The following is a 16,971-nucleotide window of genomic DNA, read 5'->3' on the forward strand; positions in this document are numbered from 1 at the left end:
TGGTGTGCTGTCTTTGCGGAGCTGCTTTCAGGGCCAGCCAAGTAGCCCCAGGTTCATAACTGAGAGGGGGAGTGTGAACTAAAGAAAGACTAGCTATAGACAGTAAAGGGAAGACAGAGACACAGAATAAAACCAGGAGGACAGATTCAATTAATACTGAATTACCACGAGTTTATTATTCACCACTCTTATACCTGGTATAAGGGAACATGGTAACATGTATATGGAACAGAATTTTTTTCCTCTTTTCTCTAAGGGTTCAGTAACCACACCTTAGATTCAACGTCTTGTTCCCTAGCCTTGAGGGTCAGGAGCAACCACACCTCAGACCAGGTCTGTTGTTATTAGAATAAGACAGCCCAGGCCAAGATCAAACATCCTACTGTAGCCACACCTTTGACTTTAGGTCATATGATTTGCTGAGGACAGTTTTGAACTCTCTGCCCTTGAACCAAGATGGAGTGCAGCTATCTTATGAGTACCAATGGTTGGTTGGTTGGTTAATTGGTTGTTTGGTTAGTTGGTTGTTCGGTTTTTAGAGACAGAGTTTTTCTATCTGTCCTGGAACTTGCTCTGTAAACCAGGCTGGCCTTGAACTCAGAGCTCTGCCTGCCTCTGACTCCCAAGTACTGAGGATTAAAGGTATGCTCCACCAGTGCCCATCTCCAACTAACGCTTAAGACCTTTATGGGATGGTGTCTTTTTTTTTTTCCTACCATAATAAGTAAATATGAAGAACCTTCCTAAAACAAAGCACTGATACCAAGAGCTCTGCGTGAGTTATTTATGTATATGTGTTGATGAAAGATCTGCCTGGTATATGCACACTGTATATATTGCTTGTTTCTTTTTCCTTTTAAAAAATTATTTGAAAAAAAAATTTGTTTGTGTTTGTTTCTTTGTTTTCTTGTTTGTTTTTCAAGACAGGATTTCTTTGAGTAGCCCTGGCTGTCTTGGAATACTCTCTGTAGACCAGGCTGGCCTCAAAGGCAGAGATCCACCTGCCTCTGCCTCCCAAGTGCTGGGATTAAAGGCATGTGCCACCACTTCGGGGCCTTCTTTTGTTTTGGGAGTTTTTGTTTGCTTGTTTGTTTGAGACAGGGCTTCTCTGAGTAGCTATGGCTGTCCTGGAACTCTCTCTGTAGACCAGGCTGGCCTTGAACTCAGTGATCTGCCTGCCTCTGCTTTCTGAATGTTAGGGTTAAAGTCGTGTTCCTCCTTAAATCACATTCATAGTTCAGAAGTTGATTTAGGAGTGAACAAACTATCATTTCTAGTGCCCTTGTTTCATTACTAGTAGGATATAAATTAAGGGTTTACATTCTAATGCACATTAACAAAGCAACATCATTCTGCTGAAGTTTTGAAGCTCAGTGTGAAGGATAGTAAGGACAGCAGAGAAATGCCTCGCCCACTTCTGCCCTCCCCCATGTTGTATTGATAACACAAGTAATAGAGTAACAAGGAAGGAGATGAAAGATCAAAAGGGGAGAAGATTGCTCCCCACACTACTTTGAAAGTACAGCTACCATTCATAAATGCACATTCCTCTCTCCAGGAGCCACTTCCTTTGGCTCCGATCTACATGCATCTCGGCCATCAGGACCACAGCTGTAGACAGCTCTTGCCTCTCTTGGTCAGGGCTTCTCAAACATTATCTGCCACCCACAACTCCTCATTTTGTGTGAGCCAGGGTATATAGGTATTTGAGACAGTCATATCTATCGTGAAGAAATCTATCTTTAAAGAGAGTTGTATGCATATAATTTTTACCATAGATTGAAGATGAAAGCAAATCTGTTCATTAATGAGATGATGGCTTTGTTGATTTTTACATAAAACACTAAATCTTGGCTAGATTATTTCACACTGCAGGATACAGGGCACCTTCAACACTTTTCAAAGTCGGTCAATATTTTGATTTTTACAGTCATCAATCCTGAGAATTCTTCTCCACCATAAGTAAGTAGTATGAAATGGCAGAAGTATGATTAGGGCCTGTGATGGTTTGAATGAGAATGGTCCCCATAGGCTCAAATGTTTGAATGCTTGGTCCCTAGTTGGTGGGACCATTTGGGACGATTAGGAGGTGTGGGCTTGTTGGAGGAGGTGTGTGACTGCCAGTGGGATCTGAGGTTCCAAAAGACTGGTGCCATCCCCCAGTGTGCTCTCTGCTTTCTGTTTGCTGTTTGAGGAGTGACCGCTCAGTTGCTACTCCAGCCAACTTGCTGCTTGCTGCTTGCTGCCACACTGGCCCACCATGTTGGGCTCTTTTCCCTCTAAAACTGTAAGCCCAAAATAAACTCCTCCCTTCTAAGGTGCCTTGGTCATGGTGTTACATAAAGGTAACTAGTACAGGGCCATTTCATAATTGTTGGAAATTCTATCTTAATCCCAAGCCAAAATTCAGCAAATCATCTTTTTAAATGAAATTCAAACAGCAGTTTTAAAAAGAAAATATACTAACACAACCCAATTTAAAAAAAAAAAAAAAAGAAAATCTAATCTGATACTTAACACACCTAGGCATGATAATAGGAAGACAGTAAGAGGTTTTGTTTCCTGTAATTAAACCATTATGTTTCTGTAGCAGCAGAAAATCATTGTATGGGCTGAAACATACTGCCACTCCTGAGGTTGGGTAGCCTCGGTCTGAGCCATGTTTTCTGCAGTACTGCAGTCCACGCAAGACACTGCATGGAGTGACGGCTACGTAAGCATGTGTCCATCTAGAACCACTGCCACAGTGAAGTTTTCTGACAGTGTGGGTGAACTCTGCCAGAAACACCATGAATTAATTTTTCTGTTCCTTTGCCGTTAACAAAAGTTTTGAAACTTTCACATTCAGGTTTTGACTCACATGGTAAGAAGCTGGGAGTGGAGTCCATGTTGGGTCGTTGGCACATCACAATGTAAGGAACCAGCAGTAGATTGGTGGCTTTGTAAGTGCAGGGTGACCTAGCTTTCACTAACATCTTTGAACAGGCTTGTTGGGGTCACTTGAAACCTATATTTTCTCCAAAGTGTGGAAATCTGGTTGTAGATTTGTGCACATGGGAGAGAAAGGAATTCTACTTACTAGTTTGTTATGTAATCTTTTTTTAAAAAATTATTTGTGTGTGTGTGTGTACACGCGCACACACGCGCATTCGTGTGCTTACTCATAAACGCAGTGCCCTCAGAGTGGTGAATTCTCTGGAGTTGGAGTTAGATGGCTGTGTGCCAGCATGTCTGTCCATGCTGGGAATGGAATCCAGGTCCTCTGCAAAAATGGCAGGAGCTCTTAACTGTGGAGCCATCTCTCCATGGCACAGTCTTAACCAAGACACTTTCTGTCCTGATTCCCAACTGCAGGCAATGCTCTGAGCCTGACTAGAGGGTGAAGCTCCTCCTCAGCCCCTTAGGCTGAAATGTACTCATGGAGTTCAGAGCATACCTGCACTTCATTTTCCTGGCCAAAAAGTGGAAAGCTGGCTACATTTGGAAAATATCTATTAAATGTGTAAATTATGAAACATAGAAACAAATGAAATGGCCTAAAACTTCCATCTGTGCCTAGGAATTGCTTATTTCAGTACCAAAGCCTTCTCCTTGGCCGCTTTTGTTGTTGTTTTGTTTGTTTGTTTGTTTGTTTGGAGTTTGTATGGTAAAAGTGGGGTTTATGGCCATCCTCACTTCCATTTCCTTTTTCCATTTAAATAAACCATTGCCAAAATACCTTACTTTAAAAATGTCTTCCTTAAAATTAGCCAGCACCTTCACAGTAAGGCAAAAATCACTTAATTGTCTTGTCAAGAAATACATATGACCTACAATACGGATTCCCATTCTGTTAAATAGGTAAAATGTATTGGAACAGTTTGAAAATTTCTGGCTTTGTTCCATGAATGACTGCCTCTCTCTCTCTCTGTCTCTCTCTCTCTCTCTCTCTCTCTCTCTCTCTCTGTGTGTGTGTGTGTGTGTGTGTGTAACAGTGTCTCACTCTGGCCTTGAACTAGCAGTTGTCCTCCTGCATCAGCTTCCCATGTGCTGAAATTAAAGATGTGAATCACCACACCTGGTCCCCAGTTTTCTGTTAAGTCATATTGTTATTTGGGGAGGAAAAAAAAGCTCAAACATTTGCTAAATATTGGCCATATGCTTTGAAACTGATTTCTCAGTGTTTACTAACTTCCAGAAATGAACCTCATGCTGGCCTATTTATTCAATCTTGAAACAGATGGGTGGCTGCTAGGAAGAAAGAAATCCTTTCTAAGAAGCTGAATCTCTCGAAAACTCTCCCTTTAATACTGAACTCATGTGACAGTTCCCATAGTCGTGTAGAAACTGTTTCAAATATGTCTGTTCAGTAAGGACAATTCTCACCTCCCTGGGGAGCGACCTATAAGGCAGAAACATAGTGCCTTTGTCTGTACGTTAATGCATTCATACTATTTCTGTTTTGCTGTCACTTCCCAGAAAAGCAAGAAGGACTCTAGAACAACCTCATTAATTTTGTGCCGAGGTCATGGCTATCCCCAGGCCTGACACTGTTAAGTAGGTTTTTTATTGCTCTGGAATTCAAGATCAATCATATTCGTGCTGCTGCAGCCAGCTTCCTTTTGCTCTGTTGTGTTTGCAAGACCACTCTCACAGCTGCCCAGAGCTGAAATCTACCCATTTTCAGAGCTGCAGTGTATCCCAGTGTCTGAGTGATGAAGCAGCACAGTAAAAAGTCTCCCTTCCAGTATGATGGGCATTTGAATTGTTTCTCACTTAGTGGCAGGCACAGGAATGCTGCATGCCTTCTTTCTCATGTCTTTGGTGAGTGAGTTTGATTTCTCTTGGGCATTGTCTAGGTCTGTGATCTACTGTGTGGCAGACTGGGTTTAGCTCTGCACCTCTTGCCTGTTCCTCACAAGCTGTGTGCACCTGCTTCATGTCCCTGACAACAGTTGGTGTTGTTGGGGTTTTTAGTTTGAGCCACCTGGTGAGTGGGTGATATAGGAGTTCAGTGTGCTGTGTCTCTTTTGTTATTCAGTTCCTCTTCTGCCAGACTTGGCACATGTTAAGCTACACTCAGCCCCTGATTTCTGTGTACATTGCACAAAAATGTACACATTTTATGAGCTAACTTTTAATATTTTGAGGGGCTTTTGATAATTTTTGTTACCTAAATAGGTCACTTTTTAATTACCTATTTTAATATGCATTGGTGTTTTGCCTATATGTATGTCTATCTGTGTCAGATCTTACAGTGACAGACAGTTGTGAGTTGCCATGTGAGTGTTGGGGATTGAACCTAGGTCCTCTGGAAGAGAAATCAGGGCTCTTAATTGCTTAGCCATCTCTCCAGCACCCTAAATTTAAAAAATAGTAAAATTCCTTTACTATCTACTTAAGTGTGTATGTCTATCAATGCACATGTGTGTGAGAGTGTATTGCATTAGGTGACATCATTGACCATCATGTGCATGTGTGTATGTATGTGAGTGTATGTGCATGCAACTGAGTGCACAACAGCTTGTGCATAGAGGTCAGGGTTGGCTTTTTCACTGTGGGTTTTGGGACCAGACCCAGACTGCTAGGCTTGTGAGGTAGTCACCTTTACCTGCTGAGACATCTCTTTAGCCCTAAGTGAACTATTTTAATTTAATTAATTAATTTCCATGTGTGTAGGTGTTTTACCTGAATGTATGTCTGTGCATCATTCACGTGAAGTCCCCAAAGGGGCATCTGATCCTCTGGAACCAGAATATGGATTGTTGTGAGCCACCATTTGGATGCTGGGAATTGAACCTGGGTCCTTTGGAAGAGCAGTCAGTGCTCTTGATTGCTGAGCCCTAAACAGACTATTTTAAAAAAGCAAGTTTTGGTTCAAGGCATCACTGCCAACACACATGCACACTTCATGCAGTCCCATCACTCCACATGGGCGAGAAACCTTTGCTACAACTGAATCTACATCGATGTGTCATCGTCACTACTCTAAACCTACAGTTTACATGAGCAAGCATTTGTGAGAGGAAACTACCCTTTCAACATGATGCTGGGTGCACAGGCTTCCATCCCTGTTCCCTCTTCCACTCTCATTCTCTGTGTTTTCACTCTCAGTCCAACTCGGCTCTTTCTGTCTTTGGGCAGAGGTTGGTGAAGCATTTCTCTGCAATCCTGTTATCCTGAGAAGGCGTCATTATTCTGCTCACACAGAGTTTCAGAACTGGGAAACTTTGAAAGGATAACTGTGCTTTCTTCACGTGGATTAGAATACAGTCGCGAGTGGAAAGCTTTTATGTGGGATATGTAAAATAAGAAAAAAATATAAAATAAAATTAAAAAATGAAAAAACTAGTAAAAAATTGTCATGAGTCCTTATGTATCCTTTGCTTCTGTGGGTTTGAAATGCCTGTCTATCTACAGAGAGAATTAACACACTGGATTATAGAGTCCCTCAATTTAACGGAGCCCCATTCTAACTGGCTGTAAACATTAAAACATGTTCATATGAATTGAATATACTTAGAATCCTCATGAAATAAGGAAATTAAATTTCCAATGCTGATTCAGAGTCATTTTAGAGTAAGGTTAACATGATATTAATCTTTGGTAAGTAAGATTAATAATTTAAACGTTGGAAAGACATGTCACTTATCCTATTATTTTATTGTATGAATTTTTTGCAGTTTTAATGTATTTTGGTTATTGTTATTACAATATTAAATCCTTAACAATTCTGTGTACTAATTTAACTCCAGCTGCTGTTTGCCAAGCATATTAAGAAAGGTGGAACTCAAATTATAATCATCAATTCACTTTCTAAATGTAGAACTTTTTTTCTTAAAATAAAAAACCTTTCTTATTCTTCAATATACAACACATACATAATTTTATTTTACTTTGTTTCCTAAACTTATCCTAAACTCATCAAATAGGTTATCATTTGCCGGCATGGCAGGACATACTTGTAATCCCAGGGCTGAGGTAGGAAGATTGGACACTTAAGGCCAGCCTGAGTTACATAGTGGCTTCCAGACCCTGTCTTAAAAAAAAAGAAAAGAAAAAAAAGAGCAAAACCTTATTATTATTATTATTTATATAACATTTAATATAACATTTGGGATTATTAAATATGGAGCAGTACATTAAACAAAATTCCATCATACTGGTAAATGTTTTAACAATAATTGTATGTGTATGCACACTTTTTAGGTGACTTTAAACATTCTGATATTCATTTCAGTTAGTTAATGGATAGTCTCCAGATGTTTCCACAGTATTGATTTCTAAACATAATTTTCCGTCTCACTTGTGTGCTACAGAAGGACTGAATCCTGTGGCTATGTGACTATTTTAGAAAGCATTGGGTGGTGATGTAGGATGCAGAGTCACATGTGGTGATGAGTTTTGCTCCTCTGCTAAAATGACTGTTACAATTTGTGGCTCGCACATAACAGTCCTCCCTTCATGTCTCAGTAGAGTTCTAAAAGTTAACAGAATGGTTGAACCTATACAAGAGTCAATAGTGACACCAGTCAAACTATGCTTGAGATTTGGATTCTCTGAGAAAGACGATCCCCCATCTCCAAACTAATTGACCCCTTAGCTTTTTGGAGTAGTCCTCCACCACACAGTGGGAACTTCCATTTTTTCTTGGGCTCTTCTGGAAGTACTTCTTACCCAGCTCATCCCTCTGCTGCTCAGAAAGCCGGATGTTCCCACAAAGACGATGTGTGTCAGGTATTTTCATGTGTCTGCCCTTCCATGGAAGCCTAAGCTCTCCCAGCAGCTGAGGATCACTCAGCTCTTGCTCAGGCTTCATTCATTACTGACCTAAGTGCTGGGTGGGTGGGGGGGAATAGATATGGAATACATGCAGAATCATGTTTGTTTTAGAGACTTGTGACAAAGAAATGAGATGGGTTAGGACTGTGTCTACATGGTGTCATACACCTGCATCTTAGTACTTGGGAGGTAGAGGCGGAGGATCGGAGTTCAAGGTCATTCTTGGCTATATAGTGAGTTTGAAATCAGCCTTGGATACTTGAAGTCCTGTTTCAAAAAGGAGAGGGAGGAAATGGATGAGGAGGAAGGAGAGAGGGAGGGAGGGGGGAAGGAGGAAGAAAATAATTGAGACACTTTGTGAGTTCCATAGTTCCCAGACAACAGCTGATGGCATATGAAGTCTGGATGCTCTGTTGGCTCAAGTCCCCTTCCAAGAATCCAGGGGTGATATTTCACATTCTCTCCTTATGGAATCTCATAAAACTACTACCAAAGCACACACTGGGCACAAACAGGCAATGTCATCCCCATCCAGGCTGGACTCCACAGAGACTGAATTTGTTTTGTTCTGCTCCACAACAGTATTGACAACTTGTCCAGCTCTCACACAGGCAGCCAGGCTCCTGCCCAGTGGAAATAAGCCTGTTCCATTGGCAAGTCACCAATGGCCTGTTCACCTCCACTGTTTGGGGACAGCTGATCTGGCTTCACTTTGCAGGAGTCAAAGCTTCCAGGCTCCAATGAGGAAGGAGAAACTGTACCCACCTCTTCTGTTAGGCAGCCAGACAATGCACGCAAACCTGGGCTGCAGATACAAAGATCAGATGAAAGATATATTGAAGATGCATCCATCTCTTAATGCTTCTTGGGGATGGCACCTGTGCAGGTGTCAGAGAAGGGAACAGCTGACAGGGAGATCATTGGAAAGGGAAGAAAACATACAGGAAGAGGAGCTAGTGCTCAGGTAGAGTTCTCTAGTCCTGTCCTCAGAATATGGGTTCTGGGAGACAGACCCATAAAGAGCAGTTAGGATGAGTAAGGCTTCAGGCAGCAGCCACTGGGGTGGCTACAGATATTTGGGGACTGGCATGCTCATGGAGGAGAGATGTCTCTGTCTCTGAGGGATCCAAAGCCTGACCACACAATGACCCTCACACCACATGGTTCAGGAGAAAGGGTGCTAGCTTTTGATCAGATTCTCAAGAGTCCCCTTCAATTCACAACGTGAGCCATGGCATGAGTGGGATCCAGTCTATCCAGTTCTAGTATGGAGGCATAGGCTTGCTGCCTTGGTGCATGTTCTGCCCAGGTAGCAGGTGTCACTGGGAAGTCCCCCACAACCCAGCAGAGCCTGTGCCAGAGGAATCCAAGGCCACTCACGTACTTGCACTGGAACAGTTTCCACCCCACTAACTTACCAGCTGCTCTGCTTAGGTCTTGACCTTGTGAGCTCAGGCCTTGGAAGCTGATAGCATCCTCCCCTTTTGCCAGAGTCAACAGGACTATATGCCTGTGAAGCTGGCAGCCTTCCCTGTAAGGGCGGGGAGCAGAGCTCTACATTGACACCTGGTGAGCAGGTGTGTTTGGGTCAGGACAGGTCCAGTTGGCTCCCACCCTTGTCTTTTTGACATTAAGGGATTCACAATAGATTAAAGCCTTTCCCCTCTGCCTCAGGGTCTCTGAGATTTATGTCGGTAGCCACAGCTCTTCAGCTTTAGCACTTTGATACTTTCTTGGATATGTTCTTTCACAAACAGAGACCTTGTGCTTCTAGAAACCATTGTGCAAGAATGCAGAGTCAGCTCCTAGGTGGGCAGGAGCTTTGCATGACTATCCCTGGTTGTGATGAGCTCCTATGCAGAGGTGGACAAAAGACAGCGGTAAGCAGAACCTTTGCAGACTGATTCTATGTGGTGATGTCCACCACTTTTTCCACCACTATGACAAACCACTTGAGATAATCAAACTGAAAAGGGGCAGTATTTGTCTCATGGTTCCAGGGGCTTCGGTCCACAGTTGGTTGGCTCCATTGCTCTGAGGACTGTAACAAGTCAGGCACAGAGAGTGAGTGGTCCAGAAGGGATTTTTCACATCACAGTGTCTAGGAAGCAATCCCTGGAATCCTCACATCCCCTTCAAGGACACATCCCTACTGATCCGACTTTCTCCCATAAGCACCAGCTCCTAAAAGTCCCCCAAAATCTTAAGGACACCAGAAGGGAGAAAGAGGGGCCTTGTCTAGAACTGCATCAGGACTCTTCAGGCTCAGCTTGCACAGATGGAGGTAACAAATGTGACTTGCACACCTGTTCTGGTTTGGATCTCAGATGCCTCTCCCTCCCCCAAGGCTCTTGTGTAAAAAACAAGAGTCCTGCCCACAGTGCTGCTGGGAAGAGATAAACCCTCTAAGAGGTGAGGCTTAAGGGAGGGAAGAGAATTACTAGGAATATTTTTTAATAAAAAAACTGTATTTACTTAGAAGCATTCAGAATGTCAACAAAACAGCTGCAATTTTTTGTTTTCAATTACAGAGTGGTATTCAGTTAGTAGAATAATTATCTTCGTATAAGCTGCATCAGAGACAATTGAAGATGAAAACAAAACAAAACAACCAGAACAGAAAAACTGCCATCCCCATATATCACTAATTTGTGCTGTGCACCAACAAGAACCCGCTTTAAATTTCCATGCCAATTTACAACCCCCAGACTGTACCAGGCAAGGTTAGTGGCTAAAATACCACCAGGACTGGGTTATCTAAAGACACATTCAGTAGTGTGTTAACTATACAAAAAGACACTGTACAGTTTAAAAACAAATCTTACACAGCCCTATATTTCATTCTTTTTTCTTTAAAAGTTAAAGAAGGCGTGAGTTGTGTATAGGGGGTTAAATGCTTTATAGACAAAAAACTTCGCTAGAACCAACTTATTCATTATCATCTTCTTCATCTTCGTCTTCCTCATCCTCTTCAACCTCCTCATCATCATCTTCCTCTTCCTTCTTTTTCTTGCTCTTTTCTGCCTTGACCACCCCCCTTTTCTCTACATTGGGTTTCCCTTTAGCTCTGTAAGCAGCAATATCCTTTCCGTCCTTCTCCTTCAGCGTGTCAGCCTTCTTTTCCTAGGACTGTGTGTCATCTACGGTGGTGTTGTTCCACATCTCCCAGTTCCTCTGCAGCATCACCAGTGGACAAGCCAGGGTGGGCTCCTTTCATTTTTGGGCGATACTCAGAACAGAACAAGAAGAAGGCCGAAGGAGGCCTCTTGGGTGCATTGGGGTCCTTGAACTTCTTTTTGGTCTCCCCTTTAGGGGGGGTGTAGGTTTTCATTTCTCTTTCGTAACGAGCCTTGTCCGCCTTTGCCATGTCTTCCATTTCCCCTTTTCTTTAGCAGACAGGGTCTTCCACCTTTCTGAGCATTTCTTAGAGAACTCTGAGAAGTTGACAGAAGCATCTGGGTGCTTCTTCTTGTGTTCCTACTGGCAAGTTTGCACAAAGAATGCATATGAGGGCATTTTGCCTCTGGCTTCTTAGGATCTCCTTTGCTGGTTTTTAGTTGATTTTGGTTCCCAAGGCAGAGTCACCCATTGCCTGTCTAGCTCGCTCTTGCCCACATGCTGTCTCTATGGAGTTCAATGTACTGCAATGGCCGTGAGAGCCGGAGCCAGACCGGATATGTTAGGACAAGGCCTCTTCCTATTTCACTTGTGGATTCCTAGACATGATGTGAGGGGCTTTTCTCTAGCATTCACTTCCTGTGTCTGTCTGCCAGATACAGCTTCCCACTGCTGTGTGAGAACAGGCCCGGAGGCTGGAGAGATGGCTTAGTGATTAAAAGCACTGGCTGCTCTTCCACAGGACATGGGTTCAATTCGCAGCAACCACATGGCAGCTTATAACTTTAGTTTCCAGGGATCCAACACTTTCACACAGACATATATGCAGGCAAAATGTGAATGCACATGAAATAAAAATAATTCAAAAAAAAAAAAGGACAGGTCCCAAAGTCCAAGAGAGCCACATCTTTTTAAGATCACTGTAACCCTACACAGAGGAAACTTCTGCAAGGATGTCCAGTAACCATCCAACTTCTGATGAGTACCAGCCTTGTCGTTGACGCTCATGGCCAAGGAGCATTATTCTAGAATAACCTGTGCAAGCTTCCTCACTTTGTCTTTAGAAGTCTTCGTTTGTTCTGCCTCTTTGTGACAATGTGTTTCACGTTGCAAAGCTCCCTGCTTCTTCCCGAAAAGAGCACTGTCATCCCTCAGTTTCTCTCTGCCATTTGTTCGGGTGGGCAGTGACAGAGTCAAGGCAAAGTTGGCTGATGGAGCCACAAAGGCCTGGTTGTCCGCACTGACTCCCTCACTCCCACCTAGGGACTTGCTACAAACTTCTCAGCTTCTCTGAGCCTCCTCTGTGCCTTCCCCCTGGAAAGTGAGTGCCATTGTGGCACCTGCTTAGGACAGGCAGGAGGATGGGGTGATGGTAGGGGAAGTCCAGTGCCTGGCAGGTGTGATAGACAGGAGTTCTCCTTCCTTGACTACCTTTCTAGAAGATTCTCTGGGGCGGGGCTAAGGGTAGGTATTTTCAGAAGCCTCCAGGTAAACTCTTATGCAGGGCCAGGTGACTGCTTCCTATGGCCCATGGTACCTCACACCTGGAACTAGGGAAGGGTTGACTAGGGTTGTCAGGTAAGATTCCACAGTGGGGAAGGGAGGCACTCTCCAGATGGCTGGTAGGAGCCTTAGGAGCTGGTGGGAGGGAGACAGAGTTCCATGCTAGAAGGCAACCTGTGCTTCAAGTACAGGTATAAACTTTTAGGAAGGGAGGGGTCTGAGGATGCTGATGTCAGTTTCAGATCAGCCATTTGAGGAGCTCAGATGGGAAAGGAAAGACACTGGAGATAGCAGGAGTGAAAGTGATTTTTCTTTTCTTTTTTTTTTTTTTTTTCTTTTTCTTTTTCTTTTTCTTTTCTTTTTTTTTTTTTTATGGTGAAAAAGTGTGTATTTGGAATTAGCCAGCTGGACTCAGTTTAAATGATCCCGATTTTGTTGGCAACATCCAGAGCATCCGAATCAGGAGCCAACCGTACCTTTGCCTTCTTCTCTCCGGCAGGACTTATGAGGATGTTGACTTTGGCCACATCAGTGTCATAGAGTTTCTTCACAGCCTGTTTGATCTGGTGCTTGTTGGCCTTTAAGTCCATAATGAACACAAGTGTGTTGTTGTCTTCTATCTTCTTCATGGCAGACTCAGTGGTCAGGGGGAATTTGATGATGGCATAGTGGTCAAGCTTGTTTCTCCGGGGTGCGCTCTTCTGAGGGTGTTTGGGCTGCCCCCGGAGCCGCAGGGCTGCCGGAAGGTGGGTGATGTGCGGATCTTCTTCTTTTCGTGGCGGTGGACGCCTTTCAGCACTGCCTTCTTGGCTTTCAAGGCCTTTCGCTTTGGCTTCGGTTTTGGGAGCGGCGGGAGCTTCCTTCTTCGCTTTCGGCGCCATCTTGGCGAGAAGCGTGAAAGTGATTTTTAAGAAAGGACAGTGGGAGCCAGTACTCCGGGGATAACTAGCTTTTAATTCAGCACCTGACATTTTATAAGGGTTGAACTTTTGTTTTGGGGTGGTTTACCTGCTTGTTTGTTTGTTCTAATTGTTTTTTGAAACTGTATAAAACATGCAACATATTTAAGTTGCAAAAAACCAAATACGTATGACTAACCATGTATAAGAATGTGCAGCTTCCCCAGCCCACCCACCACCAAGGGCTCAGCTGCCCTGGCTCTTGAGCTTCTGCACTTCCTGAAGCTCCACTTCCTCCCTTGCCTTCTGCAGCAGGTGGCAGGCCATTTCCACCAGGAAAAGGAGTCCTATCATCTGTCCACTGTCCAGCTCCATGTAGTCAGAGTTTTCTTTGGGCTGCTACCTAACAAATAATGACATGGATACTTCTTATTAATTATGAAAACTCAGCATATAGCTTAGGCTTGTTCCTAACTAGCTCTTATAACTTATATTAACCCATTTATATTAATTATGTTCTATCATGTGGCATCACCTTTCATCTTGTACTTCCTGTTTTCTCTCTCACACACACTCAACACTATCACACACTCACATACACACTCTCACACACATACACACACACTCACACATACTCACACATACACACACTGTCACATACACAAGAATGTATAGCTTAATGAGGGCAGAACCTGTGTTTGTGTTTCTGTATTCTTGGGTTCTGCCAAATGCAGTTAAGAAATATTCAAGGTAGAAAATCCTATGTCTGAATTGAACATTTAAACATTTTTCTTTGCCATCCCCATGGCAACTGAGTTACATATTCAAATTCATCTAGAGGTGATTTAAATGATGCACAGATTATGTAGTAGTGTGCACCATGTTATATACTGATCGTGAACACCCACAGACTTTGGTCTGTGGAAGTCCTGGAACCAATCCCGCGCCCCACCCTACAGATGGAAGGGACAACTGTGCTTGTTATGAAAGTCCTAAGTGCCGAGTAGTTCATGGAAGGGAACTACCTGCTTCCTGTGCAGGCAAGCACCCTTGCAGAAGCCAGCACATAGGCATTATCTGCTTTAATCTGTACTCATTCTGCAAGGAGGGTGGTCATATGTATATGTGAGCACATTGAGAAAGAGGTGAATTAACTAGTTTCCCTGGACCATAAAGCTAGTAAGCACAGAGTAAGGCCTCCAACCCAGTGTTCTACCTTTCTGTCATTCATCTATCACCTGTCAATATATCCAACTATCATCTATCTATCCATCCAACCTTCATCTATCTATCATTTATCTGCCCATCCAACTATCATCTGTCTACACACATGTGCACACAGAATGACATGAAAAGAGACGGGAGATTATTTGAGAAGAGGAAGGGAGGGGCAGAAGGCATGGTGAGAGAACAGACAGGTCACCCAGGAGTTAATGGCTCAAGAATGGCTGCATCCAAGAACAAGAGGGAGTTGCTCCAGGGGGAGGAATCCCTGTGAGCCAGCTCAGTGGGCAGAAATGCTTGTTTGGTTTGCCCTGGCGGTTCATGCTGGCCAGTGACAGGGCAGGGTAAACCCAATCAAAAAGAAAGGGCTCCCATGGTCATTATGCAACCTTGGAATGGGGTCATTTCTGCTTTTCCATAAGCAGCTTGGAATCTCTGGGAAATGTTTATATAGAAATAAAGCACCAACTAAAGGACAAGTCACACATACCTTGGCCTTCCATCTGCCCAGTTCCCACACCTCCCTAGGTAAACTGTAGTCTTTTATGCACCTTTCCATAATTGTAAAAATATATATCTGGGCTGGAGAAATGGCTCAGAGGATAAATGCACCTCCCTCCTGCAGAGCCTGGTGACCCAAGTTCAACCCCCAGGACCCACATGTTGGGAGGTGAGAACCTCCATGGCATGTCCACCAATTAGAAATAAAACATTTTAAAAGTAAAATAAAAATGCATATCCGAGCAAGTCAAACCTTAGATTTATATCTCTCCACTCCCTGTCGGTTTGTGCATTTCGTGTCATTTTGTACCACAGAAGCCACGCCACAAACCTTCCTTGACTCAGTGTAGAGGGAAGGTGGTTCAATACATTGCTCTCACTGGGCTGTGTTTTGTTATCTTCTCGACATCCTTTCTTTGGGGGAGACAGAGTGTCTGTGTGTCCACACGCAAAGGAGCACATGTCGGGGATCAGAGACAACTTACAGCAACTGGTTCTCTCCATCCACCATTTGGGAGCCAGGGGTCAAACTCAGGTTATAGCTCTTGATATCAAGCACTTTTTCAAATGGAGCCACCTCCTCCACAGTCCTAATATTTCAAAGCACTTCCTGATCACCACATGTGTCCCTTTGCATGTGAACACACAGACTCACATTCTCTCTCTCTCTCTCTCTCTCTCTGTGTGTGTGTGTGTGTGTGTGTGTATGTATGTATGTATGTATGTCTCTCCCCACCCCATATAAAATAAATGGTTTTTTAAAAGCCAAGAGTCTGGAGTGGTGGCCAGTGGCTAAGAGCACTTACTGCTTTTTCAGAGGACCAGTCCTTTCCACCCACAAGGAAGCTCATAACCATCCATAGCACCAGTCCCAGGTAATCTGATGTCCCCTTCTGACTTCCAAGGGCACCAGATATGCACATGGTGTGCCTGCATACATACAGGTGAAGCACTTCTACACGTAAAATGAAATAAAATTAGGGGCTGGAGAAATAGATTAGTGGTCAAGAGCACTAGCTGCTCTTCCATGGGACCTGGGTTCGATTCTTAGCACCCACATAGTGACTCATAATCATTTGTAATTCCAATTTCAGGGAATTAGATACTCTCTCCTGGTCTTCATGGGCACCAGGTGCACAGAGCATACATGTGTAGACAAAACACATACACGTAAAATTAAATAAATAAATAAATGTAAGATTATATATGATCTTTTCACTTTCCTTATTACTTTTTTTTGCCAGCCCAATCACAGTTTCTTTTTCCTCCCTCTTCTCCTCCCATTTCCTTTCCCTATAAAATGATATTTTCTTAAAAGCCCAAACCAAAAAGAGAATTCCTCCTGTGTATTTGTTTTGAGGCAGATCATGGTTCTATTTAGTTTCTGTACCATGCCTCGATCCAGCTGGGGCTCATTTTTCTTCATTTACACGGTTTTGACTGTTGAAATGGAAGGAACCGCTACTAAATGAGCTGCCAAGAATGTCACCAAACTTGCTACAAACAAATCTGTTAGAGGTTCCATGTCCTTGAGGTAGTTCATCCTTTTCCAAGTCTGTCTGTCTGTCCAGAGACAGGACACCCACCAGCATCACCACCACTGGGCTTGTGTGCGCTGTCAGAGCTGGGCTTACAGGGCATTGGGCAAGTGCTAGTAGCTGGGAGGGGAATGAGTTCTGGAAGCCGCAGATCACTGAGGCACAGAAAGGACTGATCCATGGAATTGGTCCCAGTGACCCTGAATAGAGTCACCTGGGGGACAAGAAGGGAGCATAAATAAAAACTAAGTTGCTTGGATCAGCATGCCAGGCACCACTGTCGCTGTCACAGTGGGCAGGATGCGACATGTGCTCAGAGTTGAATGCAGTTTTGAAGAGCATAAATGCACACTCCAGGTGACTAAATATCTCTACTGTGAGCTGAGAAAGTGAACGACATCACTTTCTCCAGCCTCATCCAGCTGTCT

General features: G+C 43.5%; 2 pseudogenes; both read right to left on the reverse strand.

The window, feature by feature from the left end:
* Positions 1 to 10,689: 10,689 nt before the first annotated feature.
* LOC127230050 (high mobility group protein B1-like) lies at positions 10,690 to 11,315 on the reverse strand (annotated as a pseudogene).
* Positions 11,316 to 12,749: 1,434 nt separating this feature from the next.
* LOC127230280 (60S ribosomal protein L23a-like) lies at positions 12,750 to 13,262 on the reverse strand (annotated as a pseudogene).
* Between the last annotated feature and the right edge of the window lie 3,709 nt (positions 13,263 to 16,971).

The sequence above is a fragment of the Phodopus roborovskii genome, unplaced genomic scaffold, assembly GCF_943737965.1.
Source record: "Phodopus roborovskii unplaced genomic scaffold, PHOROB, whole genome shotgun sequence".
Lineage (NCBI taxonomy): Eukaryota > Metazoa > Chordata > Mammalia > Rodentia > Cricetidae > Phodopus > Phodopus roborovskii.